At 36.3% G+C, this 20,308-nt stretch overlaps 1 protein-coding gene across 7 annotated transcripts in view; it reads left to right on the plus strand.

Annotated features, from left to right (window-relative positions):
* GRM1 (glutamate metabotropic receptor 1) overlaps positions 1–20,308 on the plus strand; it is a 411,958-nt gene that overhangs the window by 340,710 nt on the left and 50,940 nt on the right. The gene's annotated exons all lie outside the window — the stretch shown is intronic.

Raw genomic sequence — 20,308 nt, forward strand, 5'->3', positions numbered from 1 at the left:
GTGTAATGATCAAATCTGGGTCAGTGGGATATCCATCTCCTCAAATATTTATCATTTCTTTGTGTTTGGGAATATTCCAATTGTTCTCTTCTAGCCATTTTAAAATATACAATAAATTATTGTTAACTATAGTCCCCCTATTGTGCTATCAAACACTAGCATTTATTTTTTCTATCTAACTGTATTTTTGTACACATTAACCAGTCTCTCTTCATTCACCCCTCTCCTTTCCCCTTCCCAGCCTCAGGTAATCAGCATTCTATTTTCTACCTCCATGAGACCAACTTTTAAAACTCCCACATATGAGTAAGAACATGCAACATATTTCTTTCTGTGCTTTGCTTATTTAACATGATGTCCTCCAGGCTCATTCATGTTTCTGCAAATAACAGGATTTCATATACCTATTGGCCATTTGTATATCTTCTTTTGAGATATGTCTAGGTTTTTTTCCCCATTTTTAAAATCAGGTTATTTGTTTTCTTGCCCTTGAGTTGTTTGAGTTATTTACATATTCTGGTTATTAATCTGTTGTTGAATGGATAGTTTGCAAATATTTTTGCCCATCCTGTAGGTTGTCTCTTCACTGTGTTAATTGTTTCCTTTGCTGTGAAGGAGCTTTTTAGCTTGATATAATCTCATTTGTCTATTTTTGCTTTTGTTGCCTGTGCTTTTGAGGTTTTATCCAGAAAATCTTTGCCGAGACCAATGTCTTGAAATATTTCCCCAATATTTTTCTCTAGCAGTTTCATAGTTTCAGCTCTGACATTTAAGTCTCTAATCCATTTTGAATTTACTTTTGTATATAGTGAGAAATAGGGGTTTAGTTTTTTTTTTCTTCTGCATATGAATATCCATATTTTCCTAGCACCATTTATTAGAGACTGTCCTTCCCCCAGTGTATTTTCTTGGAGTCTTTGTAGAAAATAAGATGGTTGTAAATATGTGAACTCATTTCTGGACTCTCTCGTCTGTTCCACTGGCCTATGTGTCTGTTTTTATGCCAGAATCATGCTGCTTTAATTAACTACGTGTGTAGTATATGTTGAAGTCAGATAGTGTGATGTCTCCAGCTTTGTTCTTTTGCTCAAGATTGTTTGGTTATTTGGATTATTTTGTGGTTCCATGAGAATTTTAGGATTTTTTTTTCTATTTTTATTTTTTACTTTTATTTTAGCTTCCCAGAGGGTACAGTTTTTTACATGGATAAATTGAATGCCACTGAGGTTTGGTGTAGGGATGATCCAGTGGCCCGGTTAGAGAGCTAGTACCAGACAGGAAGTTTTTCAACCCATGGCCCCCATAGTAGTAGTCCCCAGTGTCTGTTGTTGCCATCTTCATGTCCATGTTTACCGAGTGTGTAGCTCCTGCTTATAAATGAGAACCTGCAGTGTTTGCAAGTTTTCTATTCCTGAATTAGTTTGCTTAGGATGATGGCCTCCAGCTGCATCTGTGTTGCTGCAAAGGACATGATTTTTCTTTTTTATGGCTGTGTAGTATTTTACAGTGTATATGTACCTCATTTTTCTTTATTCAGTCCACCATTGATGGGCATCTAGCTTGATTCTATGTTTTTGCTGTTGTGAATAGTGCCATGATGAACACATGAATACATGTGTCTTCTGTGAAGATTGCTATTGGTATTTTGATAAGGATTGCATTAAATCTGTAGATCACTTTGGGTAGTATAGACATTTAAACTATCTTATTTCTTCCAAGCGTGAACATGGAATATCTTTTTATTGTTTTGTGTCCTCTTCAATTTCTTTCATCAGTGTGTTATAGTTTTGATTGTAAAAATATTTTATCTCTTTGGTTAAATTTATTTATAGGTATTTTTTGGTAGCTACTTTAAATGAAAAATGCTTTTTTATTTCTTCTTCAGATTGTTCACTATTGGCATATAGACATGCCACTAATATTTGTATGTTGATGTTGCATCCTGCAAATTTCCTGAATTCATTTATCATTTTCTACAGTTTTTTTTTTTGGGGGGGTAGAATCTTTAGATTTTTCTAAATAGATTATTATGTCATCTGCAAACAAGTTCAATTTGACTTCTTCCTTTCCAATTTGGATGCCCTTTATTACTTTCTCTTGCCTAATTTCTCTGGCTAGAACTTCCAGTACCATGTTGAATAAAAATGGTGAAAGTGGGCAACATTACCTTATTCCATATCTTAGAAGAAAAGGATTTCAATTTTTCCCTATTCAGTAAAATGTCAGCTGTGGATTTGTTCATATATGGCCTTATTATGTTGACAGACATTTCTTATATAACTAATTTGTCGAGAATTTTTATTATTAAGTGATGTTGAATTTTATCAAATACTTTTTCTGCATCTATTGAAATGATCATATCGTTTTTGTTCTTCATTATGTTGATGTGGTATTAAACCATCCTTGAATCCCTGAGATAAATCCCAATGGATTGTAGTTAAAAATCTTTTTGATGTACTGTGGAATTTGGTTTGCCAGTATTTTGTTGAGGATTTTTGCATTTATGTTTATCAGGGATATTGGCTTGTAGCTTTCTTTTTTGTTGTGTCCTTGTGTGGTTTTTGTATCAGGATAATGATGGCTTTGTAGAATGAATTTGGAAGAATTCACTTCTCTTCAATTTTTTGGAATAGTTTGAGAATAATTAATACTGGTCTTCTTTAAAAGTCCAGTAGAATTCAGCAGTGAATTCATCTGATCCAGGACTTTTCTTTGTTGAGAGATTTTTATTACTGATTCAATCTTTTTACCCATTATTGGTGTGTTCAGGCTTTCTATTTCTTTATGGTTCAATCTCAGTAGGTTATATGTATTCAGGAAATTATCCATTTATTCTAGATTTCCCAATCCGTTGGCATATAGTTATTCACAATGGTCCTCTGTATTTCTGTGGTATCAATTGTGGTGCCTTTTTTTCATCTCTGATTTTATTTATTTGGGTCTTCTCTCTTTTTTTCTTAGCTTGTCTAGTTAAAGCTGTGTCCACTTTGTTTATCTTTTCATAAAACTAATTTTTTTATCTGTTTTAGTTTTTATTAGTTTCATATTTCTACTTTGATATTTATTATTTATTTTCTTCTACTAATTGGGGGTTTGGTTTCCTCTTGCTTTTCTAGTTCTTTTAGGTGCATTATGAGGTTGTTTATTTGAAGTTTTTCTACCTTTTTGATGTAGGTATTTATTGCTGTAAACTTCCCTTTCAGTGCTGCTTTTGCTATATACTGTAGGTTTTGGTATCTTGTGTTTCCACCTTTATTTGTTTCTCAATTTTTAAATTTTCTTCTTAATTTATTCATGGACCTATTGGTTATTCAGTAGCATGTCATTTATTTTCCCTGTAGTTTTACAGTTTCCAAAATTACTCTTGTTATTGATTTCTGGTTTTATTCTATTGTGATCTGAAAAGATATATGATATAATTTTGATTTTTTTCTGATTTTGGGGTCTTATTTTGTCACCCAACGTATGGTCTATCCCAGAGAATGTTAGATGTACTGCTCGTAAGAAGAATATGCACTCTGTAGCAGTTAGATAGAGTGTTCTGTAAATGTCAGGTCCATTTGGTCTAAAATGTAGTTTAACTCCAATGTTTCTTTATTGATTTTCTGTCTGAATGATTGGTCCATTGCTAAAAGTGGAGTGTTGAAGTCTCCAACTATTACCGTATAGCAGTCTATCTGTCTCTTTATGTCTATGAATGTTTGCTTTGTATATTTGGGTGCTCTGATGTTGGATGCATAGATATTTACAACTGTCATATCCTCTTGTTGAATTGATCCCTTTATCATTATAAAATAGCCCGCTTTGTCTCTCTTTACAGTTTTGACTTGAAGTCTGTTTCATCTGATATGAGTATAGCTATTCTTGCTCTTTTAAAGACTCAGCCTTTCTTGATGTTGTGCAAGTTTAAGTGAAGACTTGCATATAACTGAAGGAAAGGTATCTAACTTTGTTCCCTAGGCCCTTTTCTTTCTTCACCTCTGTTTCTGCTCTGTACCCTATTTCTTTTTCTTGATTTAGTTTTTTCCATAGCCTTTTTCCAGAATGACAGCTCCTCATGGGTAGTGACATTATCTGCTTTGTTCACTGATTATTTCTAACCTTGACATAGTGCCTGGTGCATTGTAGGCACTCAAATAGAATTTTGGATGAGTGTATGAATGAATGGTGAATGAAGGAATTAATGAATAACTGAATAAATATCTCTTCATTGGCATATTATTTCCCCTTCTAGAGATATACTTAATCCATTGTATAAGATTTTTGAGCTCTTTAACTTCAATAATCGGGTCTTTCCATTTATTTATTCCCATGCATAACATCATGTGGGCCACAGCGGGTCACTAAACAGAAGTTGATTAATTGAATATATATATGCCAACCCCTGAGATACAATTTTGGCTCTCAGAATAATCTGTCATCATGCTGGCAGCCATTGTGATACTGGGAAGAGCCTAATTCTTGGAAATAACTTGACTGAGGCTTGTGCAAGGTATTGGGTCCATCTACACGTCCCCTCATTTGCAAGATGTACACAATTAACTGCACCCTGTGGAGTAGTCAAGATTCGTGTAATTCTATATACAGTGCCTAGCACATAGTTTGACTTAATATATGTCAACTTTTTGATCATTTTATGTTCTTACCATTTTATTATACTTTGTCGGTGATAAATTACAATGTAGTCCTACATTGTATGATATGTTTATGTAGTTCTATGTCTCTTTTATTCCAATTGAATTCTTCATTTCCATTTTTTCTTTCTCTCATAGTCTATATTATTGCCTTCCATTCTTTCACATACATTTTTGAGTAACTGATATGTGCCAAGAACTGTGCTAGCACTGTGAATGCAAAGGAAATAAACATGGCCTCTTCTTTTGAGGAACTCATAGTGTAGCTGGGGAAAAACGGATCAGTAATTAGATTCTATTGTTGCCCAAGCTCTCAAAGAGGATATGAAGTGCTATAGGGACACAGGCTAGTGGAGCTAGCTCCTTTCTCTTACAGCTGACTCTCCCACAGTTCTTTTTACTTTTTATTTTAATTTTTAATTTTTATGGGTACATAGTAGGTATATATATTTATGGGGTACATGAGATGTTTTGACACAGGCATACAATGTACAATGAGTGCATCATGGAGAATGCGGTATTCCTTCCCTCAAGCATTTATCCTTTGAGTTACAAACAATCCAATTACAATCTTTACGATATTTTAAAATGTAAAATCCAGTTATTGACTATAGTCATGCTACGGTGCTATCAAATAGTAGGTTTTATCCATTCTATTTCTTTTGTACTCATTAACCATCCCCATCTCCTCCCCATGCCCCAACTACTCTTCCCAGCCTCTGGTAGCCATTCTTCTACTATGTCCGTGAGTTCAATTGATTTGATTTTTAGATCCCGCAGATAAGTGGGAATATGTGATGTTTGTGTTTCTGTGCCTGGCTTATTTTACTTAACATAATAATCTCAAGTTCCATCCATGTTGTTGCAAATGACTGGATCTCATTCTTTTTTATGGCTGAATAATACTCCATTGTGTATATGCATTACCTTTTCTTTAAATTCACCTGTTGATGAACATTTAGGTTGCTTCCAAATCTTAGCTATTAGAAAAAGTGCTACAACAAACATAGGAGTGCAGATATCTCTTCAATATACTGATTTCCTTTATTTTGTGTACTTAGCAGTGTCATTGCTGGATCAGATGGTAACTCGATGTTTAGTTTTTTTAAGGAAACTCCAAACTATTCTCCATAGTGATTGTACTAATTTACATTCCCATGAACAGTGTACAAGGATTCTGTTTTCTTCTCATCTTCGCCAGCATTTGTCATTGCCTGTCATTTGGATATAAACCATTTTAACTGGGGTGAGATGATATCTCATTGTAGTTTTGATTTGCATTTCTCTGATGATCAATGATGTTGAGCACTTTTTCTTATGCCTGTTTGCCACTTGTATGTCTTCTTTTAAGAAACATCTATTCAAATCTTTTGTCCGTAGTTTGATTGGATTATCAGATTTTTTTCCTATAGAGTTATTTGAGCTCCTTATACATTCTGGTTATTAATTCCTTCCTAGATGGGTAGTTTGTAAATATTTTCTTCCATTCTGTGGGTTGTCTTTTCATCTTATTGATTGTATCTTTTGCTGTGAAGAAGATTTCTTACTTGATGTGATCCCATTTGTCCATTTTTGCTTTGGTTGCCTATGCTTGTGGGGTATTGCTCAAGAAATTTTTGCCCAGATCAATGTCCTGGAAATGTTCCCCAATGTTTTCTTGCATTTTCATAGTTTGGGTCTTAGATTTAAGTCTTTAATTGATATTTATTTGATTTTTGTGTATGGGGAGAGGTAGGGGTCTAGTTTCATTCTTCTGCATAGGAAAATCCAGTTTCCCCAGCACCATTTATTAAAGATGATGTCTTTTTCCTAGTGTGTGTTGTTGGTACCTTTGTCAAAAATGAGTTTCCTGCAGGTGTGTGGATTTGTTCCTGGGTTCTCTATTCTGATGAATTGGTCTATGTGCCTGTTTTTATGCCAGTACTGTGCTGTTTTGGTTATTATAGCTCTGTAGTATAATTTGAAGTCAGGTAATGAAATGTGGTTTCTCCAGTTTTGTCCTTTTTGCTTTAGATAGCTTTGGTTATTCTGGGTTTTTGTGGTTCTATACAAACTTTAGAATAGTTTTTTCTATTTCTATGAAAAATGAAATTGGTCTTTTGAAAGGGATTGCATTGACTCTGTCAATTGCTTTAGCTAGCATGGGCATTTTAACAATAGTGGTTTATTCTAATCAATTAACATAAAAGTTTTTCAATTTTTGGGTGTCCTCTTCAATTTCTTTCATCAGCGTTTTATAGTTTTCATTATAGAGATCTTCCACCTCTTTTGTTAATTCCTAGGTATTTAATTTTACGTGTGTGTATTAGTCTGTTCTCCTACTGCTATAAAGAACTACCTGCGACTGGGTAATTTATAAGGAAAAGAGGTTTAAATATGCTCATGGTTTTGTGGGTTGTACAGGCTTCTGATTCTCAGAAAACTTACAATCATGGCAGAAGGTGAAGTGGAAGCAGGCGCACCTGAACATGGCTGGCAGAAAAGAGAGAAAGTGAAGGGGGAAGTGCTACACACTTTTGAACAACCAGATCTCATGAGAACTCTATCGTGAGACAGCACTAGGAGGGATGATGATAAACCATTAGAAACCACCCCCATGAGTCAATCGCCTCCCATCAGACCCCTTCTGCCACACTGGGGATTACAATTTGATATGAGATTTGGGGATGGGGGCGGACACAGAGCCAAACCATATCAGTGTGGCTATTGTAAATGAGATTACTTTTTAATTTCCTTTTCACATTGTTCATTGTTGTTGACATATAGAAATGCTACTGATTTTTGTATGTTGATTTTGTATCCTGCAACATTATTGAATTGGTATATAAGTTCTAATAGTTTTATTGTGCAGTCCTTAGGTTTTCCCAAATATAAGATCATATCATCTACAAACAAGGACAATTTGACTTCTCCCTTTCCAGTTTGGATGCCCTTTATATCTTTCTCTTGCCAGACTGCTGTAGTGAATACTTCCAGTACTATGTTGAAAAGCAGTGCTGATAGTGAGTATCCTTGTTGTGCTCCACATCTTAGAGGAAAGGCTTTCAGTTTTCCCCCATTCAGTATGATACTATCTGTGGGTCTGTAATACATGGCTTTTATGATGTTGAGATATGTTCCTTTTATCCCCAGTTTTGAGGAGTTTTATTATGAAGAGAAGTTGAATTTTACCAAATGCTGTTTATGCATCAATTTAAATAATCATATGGTTTTTATCCTTTATTCTGTTGATATGATGTATCGCATTGATTAATTTGCATATATTGAACCATCCCTGCATCCCAGGGATAAATCCCTCTTGTTCATGATGAATGATCTTTTTAATGTATTGTTGAATTCTGTTTGCTACTATTTTGTTGAGGATTTTTGCATCAATATTCATCAGAAATAATGGCCTGTAGTTATACTTTTTTGATGTATCTTTATCTGGTTGTGATATCAGGGTAATATTGGCCTTATAGAATGAGTTTGGAAGTATTTTCTCCTCCTCTATTTTTTGTTATAGTTTGAGTAGAATTGGTATTAGGTTTTCTTTAAATGCTTGATAGAAATCAGCAGGGAAGCAAACAGGTCCCTGGCTTTTATTTACTGGGAGACGTTTTATTACGGCTTCAATCTTGTTACTTGTTATTGTTCTGTTAAGGCTTTGGATTTCTTCCTGGTTCAATCTTGGTAGGTTGTGTGTATCCACGGATTTGTCTATTTCTTCTAGATTTTTAAAATTTATTGGCATACAGTTGTTCATAGTAGCCAGTAATGATCCTTTGAATTTCTGCAATATTAGTTGTAATGTCTCTTTTTTCATTTCTGATTTTTATTTATTTGGATCTTCTCTCTTTTTTTGTTAGTTTGACTAAAGTTTCTCAACTTTGTTAACTTTTCAAAAAACCAACTTTTTGTTTCATTGATGTTTCGTATTGTTGTTTTTCATTTCAATTTGATTTATTTCTATTCTGATCTTCATTATGTTTTTCTTCTACTAATATTGGCTTTGGTTTTCTCTTGCTTTTTTAGTTCCTTAAGATGCACTGTTAGATTGTTCATTTAAAGTTTTTTCTCTTTTTTGATGTAGGCACTTATAGCTATAAACTTCCCTCTTAATACTGTTTTTGCTATCCACACTATCCATAGGTTTGGTATATTGTGTTTTTATTATAATTCATTTCAATAAATTTTTCAATTTCCTTGTTAATTTCTTTATTGACCCACTAGTCATTCAGTAGCATATTGTTTAATTTCCACGTAGTTTGTGTAGTGTCCAGAATTCCTCTTGTTATTCATTTCTACTTTTATTAGATTGTGATCAGAGAAGATCCTTGATATTATTTAAATTTTTTGAATGTATTAATACTTGTTTTGTGACATAATGTGTGATCTATCCTTGATAATGACTCATTCTCAAGAAAGAGGAAGAGAGGAAGTGCTGAGAAAGAGTGTGTATTCTGCAGCTCTTAGATGAAATCTTCTGTAATTATCTATTAGATCCATTTGTTTTATAGTGCAGATTAAGTCTGATGTTTCTTTGTTGATTTTCTGACTGAAAGATCTGTCTGATGCTGACAGTGGGTTGTTGAAATCTCCAGTCATTATTGTATTGGGGCCTGTCTCTCTCTATAGCTCTAATAATATTTCCTTTACCTATCTAGGTGCTCCAGTATTTGGTTCATATATGTATAAAATTGTTATATTCTCCAGTTGAATTGACCCTTTTATCATTATATAGTGACCTTCTTTGTCTCTTCTTATAGTTTTTGTGTTAAAATTATATTGTCTTATATGAGACCGATGCTCTTTTTTGGTCTCCATTAGCACGGATTATCTTTTGCCATCCTTTTATTTTCAGTCTAACCATGTCTTTATAGGTGAAGTGTGTTTTTTGTAGGCAGCAGCTTTTAGTCAGTCTATGTCTTTTGATTGGGGAATCTAGTCCATTTACATTCCATGTTATTATTGATAAATAAGGACTTATTCCTACCATTTTGTTGTTTGTTTTCTGGTAGTTTTATGGTCTTCCCTCCCTTCTCTCTTTCCTTCCTTCCTGTTTTCCTCTAGTGAAGGTAATTTTCTCTGGTGGCATGATTTAATTTCTTGCTTTTCATTTTTGTGTGTGTTTCCATTGTATGTTTTTTGTTTTAAGGTTACAATGAGGCTTGCAAATACTATCTTATAACCTATTGTTTTAACCTCATAACAACTTAACACTGTTTCAATAAACAAACAAAAAAGAAAACTAATAAAAACGATATGCCTTAACTTTGTATCCCTGCTTTTAAACTTTTTGTTGTTTCTATATTTATCTTATTATATTGACTATGTCTTGAAAAGTTGTGGTATTTATTACTTTTGATTGGTTCATTATTTAGTTTTTCTACTTAAGAGTAGTTTACATACCACAGTTATAGTGTTATAATATTCTTTTTACTCCATGTACTATTACCAGCGAATTTTGTACCTTGAGGTGATTATTTATTGTTCATTAATGTTCTTTTCTTTCTGATGGAAGTACTCCCTTAAGTATGTCTTGTAGGATGGGTCTGGTATTGATTAAATCCCTCAGCTTTTGTCTGGGAGTCTTTATTTCTCCTTTATGTGTCCTTCATGTGTGAAGGATATTTTCACCAAATATACTATTCTATGGTAGAATTTTTTTTCCTTCAGCACTTTAAATATGTCATCCCAGTGTCTCCTGGCCTGTAAAGTTTCCACTGAGGAGTCTGCTGCCTGACATATTGGAGCTGCGTTTTATGTTAATTGTTTCTTTGCTCTTGCTACTTTTAGAATCCTTTCTTCATCCTTTACCTAATACTATGATTATTAAGTGCCTCGAGGTAGTCTTCTTTGGGTTCAAACTGCTCAGAGTTCTATAACTGATATGGTTTGGCTGTGTCCCCACCCAAATGTCAAATCGTAACTCTCATAATTCCCACATGTCATGGGAGGGACCAAGTGGGAGGTAATTGAATTATGAGGGCAGGTCTTTCTGGTGCTGTTCTCATGATGGTGAATAGGTCTCACAAGATATGATGGTTTTACAAAGGGGAGTTCCCCTGCACATGCTCTCTCTCTTGCCTGCCACCATGCAAGACGTGACTTTACCCCTCCTTTGCCTTCTACTTGGTTGTGAGGCCTTGGAGCTTGTGAGGCCTCCCCAGCCATGTTGCAGTGGGAGTCCTTTAAACCTTTTTCCTTTATAAATTACCCAGTCTTGGGTACGTCTTTATTAGCAGCATGAGAACAGACAAATACAGTAAATTGGTACTGGGAGTGGGGGACTGCTGTAAAGATACTGAAAATGTGGAAGCAACTTTAGAACTGGGTAACAGGCAGAGATTGGAACAGTTTGGAGGGCTCAGAAGAAGACAGGAAAGTGTAGGAAAGTTTGGAACTTCCTAGAGACTTATTAAATGGCTTTGACCAAAATGCTGAAGTGATATGGACAATAAGGTCCAGGTTGAGGTGGTCTCAGATGGAGATGAGAAACTTGTTAGAAATTGGAGTAAAGGTCACTTTTGCTATACAAACAGACTGGTGGCGTTATGCCCCTGCCCCAGAGACCTGTGGAACATTGAATTTGAGAGAGACAACTTAGGGTATCTGGTGGAAGAAAGTTCTAAGCAGCAAAGCCTTCAAGAGGTGAAAGAGGATAAAAGTTTGGAAGATTTGCAGCCTGATGATGCATTAGAAAAGAAAAACCCATTTTCTAGGGAGAAATTCAAGCTGACTGCAGAAATTTGCATAAGCAACGAGTAGCCCAATGCTAATCACCAAGACTATGGGGAAAATGTCAACAGGCCATGTGAGATACCTTTAGGGCAGCCCCTCCCATCACAGGTCCAGAGGCCTAGGAGGAAAAAAAGGCTTCCTGGATTAGTTCAGTGCTGTGCATCCCAGCTGTGGCTAAAATGGGCCAAGGTAGAGCTCAAGCCATTGCTTCAGAGGGTGCAAGCCCCAAGCCTTGGTGGCTTAAACCTGGTGTTGGGTTTGTGGTTGCACGGAAGTTGGAGGTGTGTGTGCAGCCTAGGGATTTGGTGCCCTGCATCCCAGCTGTGGCTAAAATGGGCCAATATAGTGCTCAAGCTGTTGCTTCAGAGGATGCAAGACCCAAGCCTTGGTGACTTACACATGGTATTGGGCATGTGGGTGCATGGAAGAGTTGAGGAGTGGGAACCTCCACCTAGATTTCAGAGGATACATGGAAATACCTGAATGTCCAGGCAGAGGTGTGCTGCAGGGGTGGAACCCTCATGGAGAACCTCTGCTAGGGAAGTGCAGAAGGAAAATGTGGGGTGTGAGCCCCCATACAGAGTTCCCACTGGGGCACTGCCTAGTGGCCCTAGTGAGGGCCACCATCCTCCAGACCCCAGAATGATAGATCCATTCCACTGACACTTGCACTGTGTGCCTGGAAAAGCTGCAGACACTCAGCAGCAGCCCGTGAAAGCAGCCAGGAGTGGGGCTGTATCTGATAAAGCCACAGGGGTGGAGCTGCCCAAGACCATGGGAACCCACCTCTTGCATCAGCAAGACCTGGATTCAGACATGGAGTCAAAAGAGATAATTTTGGAACTTTAAGGTTAAATGACTGCCATATTGGGTTTCGGACTTGGATGGGGCCTGTAGCCCTTTTGTTTTGGCCAATTTCTCCCATTTGGAATAGAGGTTATTTACCCAATTCCTGTACCCTCATTGTATCTAGCATTGTGTCTAGGAAGTAACTAATTTGCTTTTGATTGTACAGGCTTATAGATGGAAGAGACTTGCCTTGTCTCAGATGAGACTTTGGAGCGTGGACTTTTGAGTTAATTCTGAAATGAGTTAAGACTTTGTGGGACTGTTGAGAAGGCATAATAGGTCTTGAAATGTGAAGACATGAGATTTGGGAGGGGCCAGGGAGGTAATTGAATCATGAGGGCCAGTCTTTCCTGTGCTGTTCTTGTGATAGTGAAGAAGTGAATGATTTTATAAAGGTGAGTTTCCCTGCACATTCTCTCTCTTGCTTGCCTGCCACCATAAAAGATGTGATTTTGTTACTCCTTTGTGTTCCACCATGATTGTGAGGCTTCCCCAACCATGTGAAACTGTGAGTCAAACCTTTTTCCTTTATAAATTACCTAGTCTCAGGTATGTCTTTATTGGCAGCATGAGAACAGACTCATACAATACCCTTCTTGTACTTGGATATTGATATCTTACTCTATATTTGGGAAGTTCTCTGATACTACCTTTTAAAATATACTTTCAAACTCTATCTCTTTCTCTACCCATCTTTAAGGCCTATAATCCTTAGATTTGCCCATTTGAGGCTATTTACTAGATTCTGTAGGTGCGCTTTATTGTTTTTTTTCTTTATTCTTTTGTCTCCTCTGATAGGTATTTTCAAATATCCTGTCTTTAAGCTCACTAATTCTTTTCTCTGCTTGATCCATTCTGCATTAAGACTCTGAAGCATTCTTCAGTATGCTAATTGCATTTTTCAGATCCAGAATTTCTGCTTGTTTCTTTTTAATTATTTCAATCTCTGTTAAATTTATCTGATAGAATTCTGAATTCCTTCTCTGTGTTATCTTGAATTTCTTTGAGTTTCCTCAGCACAGCTATTTTGAAGTCTGTCTGAAAGGTCTCATATCTCTGTTTCTCCAAGATTGGTTCCCGGTGTCTTATTTAGTTAATTTAGTGAGGTCATGTTTTCCTGGATGGTGTTGATGCTAGTACATGCTCTTTGGTGCATGGACATTGAAGATATAGGTATTTAATGTAGCCTTTACTGTCTGGGCTTATTTGTAACCATCCTTCTCGAGAAGGCTTTCCAGATATTTGAAAGAACTTGAGGGTTGTGATCCAAGCTGTATCTGCTTTAAGGGGCTCCCCAACCCTAGTAAGACTGTGGTTGTTGCAGACTCATAGAGGTACCACCTTGATTGTCTTGGACAAGATCCAGGACAAGACTCTGGGTTACCAGAGACTCTTGTTCTCTTCCCTTACTTTCTCTCAAACATACAGAGTCTCTCTCTCTCTCTCTCTCTCTTTCTCGCTCTCTCTGTTCTGAGCCACCTAAAGCTGTGAGTGGAGTGACACAAGTACCCTTGTAGCCACCACAACTGTGACTTTGCCATAGTTGTGCTGACCTCAAGTCAGCACAGTATTGGTTCTTTCTCAAGGCCTGCTGAAACCACTCCATGCTACCTGTCTGCTCAAGGCCCTGGGCTCTACAGTCAGCAAGTGGCAAAGCCAGCCAGGTCTGTGTTCTTGCCTTCAGGACAGCAAGGTCTCCCAGAGCCCTGTGTGGATTTGGAAGTTCCATCTGGGAGTCAATGACTAGAGTCAAAAAACTTAGAAGTCTGCCTGATGTTTTATCATACTGCAGCTGAGCTGGCACTCAAACCACAAGATGCAGTCCTTCACACACTTTCCCCCTTTCCAAAGGGCACCCATCAGAGTGCCCTTTGGCATCTTTCCAAAGGTAGAGGAGACTCACCCCATAGTCACTGCCACCCTAGGCCATAAGGAGTACTGGCAGACTACCCCTGATGTTCCCTTAAGGCCCAAGGTCTCTGAAGTCAGCTTGTGGTAAATGCTGCCTGGCCTGGGACATACCCTTCAGGGCAGTGGGCTCCCGTTTGGCCCAAGGCAGATCCAGAAATGTAGTTCAAGAGTCAAGCTATGGAATCAAGGACCCAGGAGCCCATTTGATGTGGCCATGCTGGTACTTAAGACAAAGCCCCTTTTTATTTCCCCTCTGCTTCTCCCAAGCAGAAGGAGTTTTGCCCCATATCCACCACAGCTGGTAATCTGTTGAGTCTTATCTGAAGTCAGTCTCAGAGGCTCGCTCAAGGCCCTCAATGTAGTACCTGTGTATCACTGTTGGTTATACAGGGCCCAAGGGCATTTCAGTTAGCAGGTGATAAATGCTGCCAGGACTGTGTCCTTTCCTTCAAGGCAACAGGTTCGCTTCTGGCCCAGGATGTGTATAGAAGTGTCCTCTGGGAGCTAGGGCCTGAAACAGGGGCTTCAAAACTCTGATGGGTGCCTTATCCTGCTGTGGCTGAGCTGGTATCCTAGATGCAAGACAATGTCCTCCCAACTCTTTCCTCTCCTTTGCTCAAGTGGAAAGAAGAGGTCTCTTTTGGAGCTACCAGCTGTACAGGCTGGGGTTAGGGGAGGTGTGATGCCAGCGCTCCCTTAGCTGCCCCAGCTGTTGTCCCAGTATGTTATCTGCCCCCACCAGTCCACTGTCTCTGGGCCTAGTTCAGCCCTAGGACTCACCTAAAAGTTCCAATCCTTATGATCTAGACTGCCTTTCAAGTTTACTTGGAGAAACAGTATCCTGTTGCCCTTGGTGGCAAGGTTTGTAGGCACTTAAGTTCAAACCCATGGAATCAGCGAGTCTCTTCTAGATAGGGCTGGTTTAAATGCTCCGTCTGTGGGTGGGCATCAGCTGAGTTTGATCTGGTTTTCCCTTCTATTCTAACAGGACAGCACTGAGTTCAGTGCCTCACAATTACTGTGTTTTCCCTCCCTCAGCACCTAGAGATGCTCTCTGCATCATGCCGCAGCATCTAGAGGGTGGAGAAAGGGTGGCATCGGTGATTCAGGACTGTTTTTTCTAACTCTACAGTGCCTCTTTCATCAATATGAAGTTAAAACCAGATACTGAGTGTTTACTTGATTTTTGATTCTCTGTAGATATTTGTTGGTGTCCTTGGTGGGGGAGGCAGACAATCGGTAGAATTCTCTATTCCTCCATCTTGCTCCACCTAGGGGCCAGAAACAGTTTACTCTCTCCTACAATTCTAATTAAAGTAGACCCAGTTCCTTTATTCTTTTTAGTCTTTCAGATGTTTCTCTTACAAAGAAAATTTTCTCTTTTACCTTTTTTAGTTACTTTTCCACCATTATGTTCTCTTGATGCTGTTTGCTTTCTTTCATCCATTCTCTAAATAAAATTTTAATTTAAACAAATCCATTTCCGGTTGCTTCAGAAATGTAGTCACAAAGTGGACATGTAATTTCCTATGGTATAAATGTTTTAAGACACTCACAGTGTACATAAAGTGAATCATAACATTGTGTGTAGCAGCAGATCACCTAGTCTCACTAACAAGCATAGAACCATGTACACAAGATGTAAAAAGAATCAAAACAGGTAGGTCTTAGAAAGCCTTAGTCCTTCCAGGGAAGTTTCAGTGAAATGTCAAAACTTTTACTGTGACTCAGAGTTGACATAAAAAGCATTTTATTGTGACAAAAATTAAACACTTATTCACTTATTGAACGTATACATCATACAAAAGAAATATCAGTTACTATGACAAATATAAAAATAATTTTAAATTTGTCACTTTGGGGAAACTAGAACATATATAAGAGATATAAGAACCTAAGATTAAAAAAAAAAAACTTGTCTGAATGTAACATATCTCCCACATATTTGTAAAACAATTAGAGGACAAAAGATAACCTGTGGTAATAAAATATCAACTATATTTTTGTTGATTAAGAGTTCCACATAACATAATGCTTTGAAAGACTCACTGCTCTAAAATACTCACTGAAGCATGTGACTTTTGTGTCTTATCTTGGAAGTAGTGACATGGAGGGTTTTATGTAGGAAAGATGACATTCTAAATAGAAGGTAATATGCATTTAAGCATAGAGACTACCCTTCCTTTTTTCACAGACATATGTAAGAAATTAATAACAGACAAAGTCAGGTACAGAAACAAAAACTAGGGGCCAAGTGAATACCTGACTGAAGAACTTATATTTCAAAGGTATTAAAAGAGGAGGCACTAAAGTTCTTTGAGTGACCTAATTATATTTTTGAAAAATATTCCATTCAACACTCATTTATTGGCTGTGTGTTATTGGTATATTTCTGTGCCTTGATGACTACGCTGTGAAAACATTGAAAAGATGGCATAGTCCTTTCCTTTGAGGAGCTACAGACTATTTGGATGATCTTGGCAGCTGTGTGCATCTTACTCTGGAGTGAGAAGAAATTAGAGGCATGGTATATAAGTCCCTAGATATATACAATGGATGATACTATGGGGAGGGAGCATAATTTCAGTGTAAATTAATAAAGTCTGAGTCTAGAGGGGTGACTATGAAGATAGAAAGGATAAATTTCATCTTACAGATATTATATGGCAAAAGTACACATGCTTGATGCACTTGGTGCATAAAGAAAGAGGATTAAAAAACTAACTCCGTGTAAGCATCCCTATTTTTCATTCTGTATTAAAGATATAAGCTAATAACTTATTCATTAATGTATTCAGTCATTCAAAAGCTAATGTCAAACACCTTCCATGTACTAATTATTTGCAGAATCTACTTTCACCAGTCATCCTGCATAAGTAAATTGGTTTAGCATTATTGTCTTTTGAATTTGTCTAATTAGCAGTACTAATTTTACACAGGGAGAAAGATACAGCTGGTTGAAGTGACATACAGTAATTCATGATGGCTCTTACTGTACTGCTTATCCCAATTAAAATAAGACAGTAGCATTTACTTATTAATTCAATTTTTTCTCATATCATTTAGAAAAGATATCTTTTATAATTTAAATTTCTTATGCCTATTTTGAAGATAGGTGTGAATTTTTTCAGAAAAGACTTAATTGACTCTACTTTCAAAAGTTATCTGAAAGTAAAAGTAGGAACAGAAAACCTTATATACTTGCTGAAAATATTCTGTCATTTAATCTTTTTATGTAATTCTAAAACAGTGGTATAAATGTCAACCTGATGTGCAGGAAGAGAATTTTATTTTTATGAAGGCTAGAGTTTCTATCATTTTAAAGTATGGCAATAATTAGAGTTTAGTTTCTGATTTTACATATAGGAATATTTGATCATTTTTATTGTGTTAGAGAAGAACTTCTGCTCCTAGAGATGAGGGATTAACAGAGTCCAGACTTAGCCTTCTGCCATAAGCAACTAGAAATCTTGACGAAATATACAAAACAACTGTGTTCAGACATTGGAAAACAGTACATGACCTTGAGTTCATGGAAGTAAAGGGAAACAAACAAGGTGAACCCTAAAATCACTCAGGCTTTCTGCCTGGAGACAGAAAGACAGAAATAATTTCCTGATGGTTGTTCATTTGAGAGAGAAAGCAAATGGAGCTTGGCCATCTTGCTAATTTAAGAAGACAGAATCAGAGTTTGGGAGGACCAAAACAGCTAGAATTTGTAGTGCAAAGTATGGAAGAAGATGGATCTATGCAAAAAAGGAGTCACAGAAATTAGCATAGGCATTCCCTTGAGTATTTGATTGAATACTAGTCTACATGTCAGCCGGCTGGAATTTTGAGTCCGGGTAAGGAACACTTAGTAGGGAGTTGGATTCCCAGAGCTGACATAGAGCCAGAAATTTTCCAACTTCCAGCAGCCGGAGTAGAGATATCTTGTTGAATACATAAAGAATAAAGTAAAAGCTCTTGGAAGGTCATGTCTTAATAATGAGGCTAAACTATTCCTCAAACAGTGACTATTCTAGACTTGCTCTAATAGTTTAAAATCAAAGCTCAAAGGGAACAAACTGAGCTGTAAGTTGCTTAACTGCATGCTCAAACAAAGTCCGACACTCATTTTAAAAAGGAAGAAAAATAAATCTGCACTCTACACCTTAATGCACACAATGTCTTGCATCTAGCCAAAAAATTGCAGATTTGACCAAGTGGCAAAATGTGTCACATTACCAGGAAGAAAACCAAGCAATAGAAACAGTTCCAGAAATTACATTGATGTTAAAATTAGCAGTCAAGGGCGTTAAAACACAAGGATAAATACGTGCTAAAAGATTTAAAAGAAGACACAAATATAAAAAGAAGAAAAATGACAATATAAAAAATAACATATTAGAAGTTATACAGCTGAAAAATAACATATCTAAGAAAAAAACATTTTAATGGATTGGATTAACAGCACATTAATTGTTGTAGAACTAAAGGTCAGTGAACTGAAAAACATAGCAATAGGAAACAGGCAAATGAGGCACAAAGAGAAAAAATTAAAAGCTAAAAGAAATGAGCAAACTCTCAGTTACTTGCAGAGTAATACCCAGTGGTAGACTATAAGTGCAACTGAAGCTCCAAAAGGATGGGAGAGTGAAGCAGGTCAGAAGAAAACCTGAAGAAATGGTGGCTGTAAAATTTTAAATGTAATGAAAATGTAAGCCCAAATCCATAAAGTTCAACAAATCCTAAGCAGGATAAACACAAAGAAGTCATTACAATTAAGTTGCTAAAAACCAGTGATAAAAAATTAATATCCAAAATAAGAAAGGGGTGATACATTCAGAAGAACGAAATAACAATTATGGCAGGCTTCTTATCGGAAACTATAGGTGAGACAAGAAAGAAGTAACATCTTCAAAGCACTGAAAGCAAAAAATAATAATAATAATCTTTAACCTAGAATTCCATTCCCTAGGACAATGGAATGACATAACATGCTGAAATAGAATATGTATATACGGTCAACTTAAACTTCCATACCAAGTGAAAATGTTATTTTTGAAATACTAAGGCAAAATTAATACTTTTTCAAACAAATAGAAGCTGAGAGAGGTCATATTCTCAGGCTGGCATGGCTGTAAATGTTAAAGAAAGGTCTTCAGGAAGAAGAAAATTATACCAGGCCAAAATGTGGACCTAAACAAAGTAATTAAAAGAACCAGAAATGTAAATATATGGCTAAATATAAAATATAATATCTTTGTTATTTTAAAAAACATATTTCAGGGATAATTGACTGTTTAAAGCAAAAATAATAATTCATTTGGGAAGGGTCTATAAAATAAATATGTGGAAGTAAAATGTATAAAACTATAACCCAAAGGATGGGAGGGGAAAATGGAAGAATATTACTGTAGGGTTCTTACATTATACATAAAGTAGTATAATCTTATCTGAATGTACACTGTGATAAATTAGTGGTGCATATTGTCAACTTTAGAGCAACCACTGGAACATAGCAAAGAGGCCTAACTAGTAAGCCACTATGCAGATAAAATAGAATGCTAAAAAGAAGGCAAAAAACAAAGAACATATAGGACAGAAAAAAGAAAAATAAGAGATGATTGATTTATATTTAACCATACTGATTATTATGATAAATGTAAATGTACTAAACAATAAAAGGCAGAAATTGCCAGACTAGAGATAAATGCAAGACCAAATTGTGTGCTGTCTACAAGACGTGCACTTCAAATGCAATGTGTTTTTACGTTTATTTTTGTACTATGGAGTGTGAAAGTGTTTACCAAGCAAACTGAAAATGGGGGAAAGTTTAAACTGCTCAGATATTAAGCAGCTCTCCAGTAATTTTGAACTAGTAATTTTGCTACCAATACTTGTTATGATCTTTTGAATTCACTAGAGAAAGTCAGGCAGGTCAATACTTGATTCTTCTTTCTTAGCTATCATTCTGTTTTTATGTATATATAGTTGCTCTTGAGTGAAATTGTCTAATAATTCAGTTTTTCATAATTACAACAAAAATTGTATAATTACTTAGCTTTTACGAATTAAAAGGTTTTATTACAGACTTTTTTAGTAAAACATTACTTGCTTTCTCAGAGAAGAAAAATGTATACTTTTTCTTTTTTGAGAGTAATAAATATTAATATAAACAAGGATTAAATTAAACTGTTTCATTTTTA

The sequence above is a fragment of the Pan paniscus genome, chromosome 5, assembly GCF_029289425.2.
Source record: "Pan paniscus chromosome 5, NHGRI_mPanPan1-v2.0_pri, whole genome shotgun sequence".
NCBI lineage: Eukaryota > Metazoa > Chordata > Mammalia > Primates > Hominidae > Pan > Pan paniscus.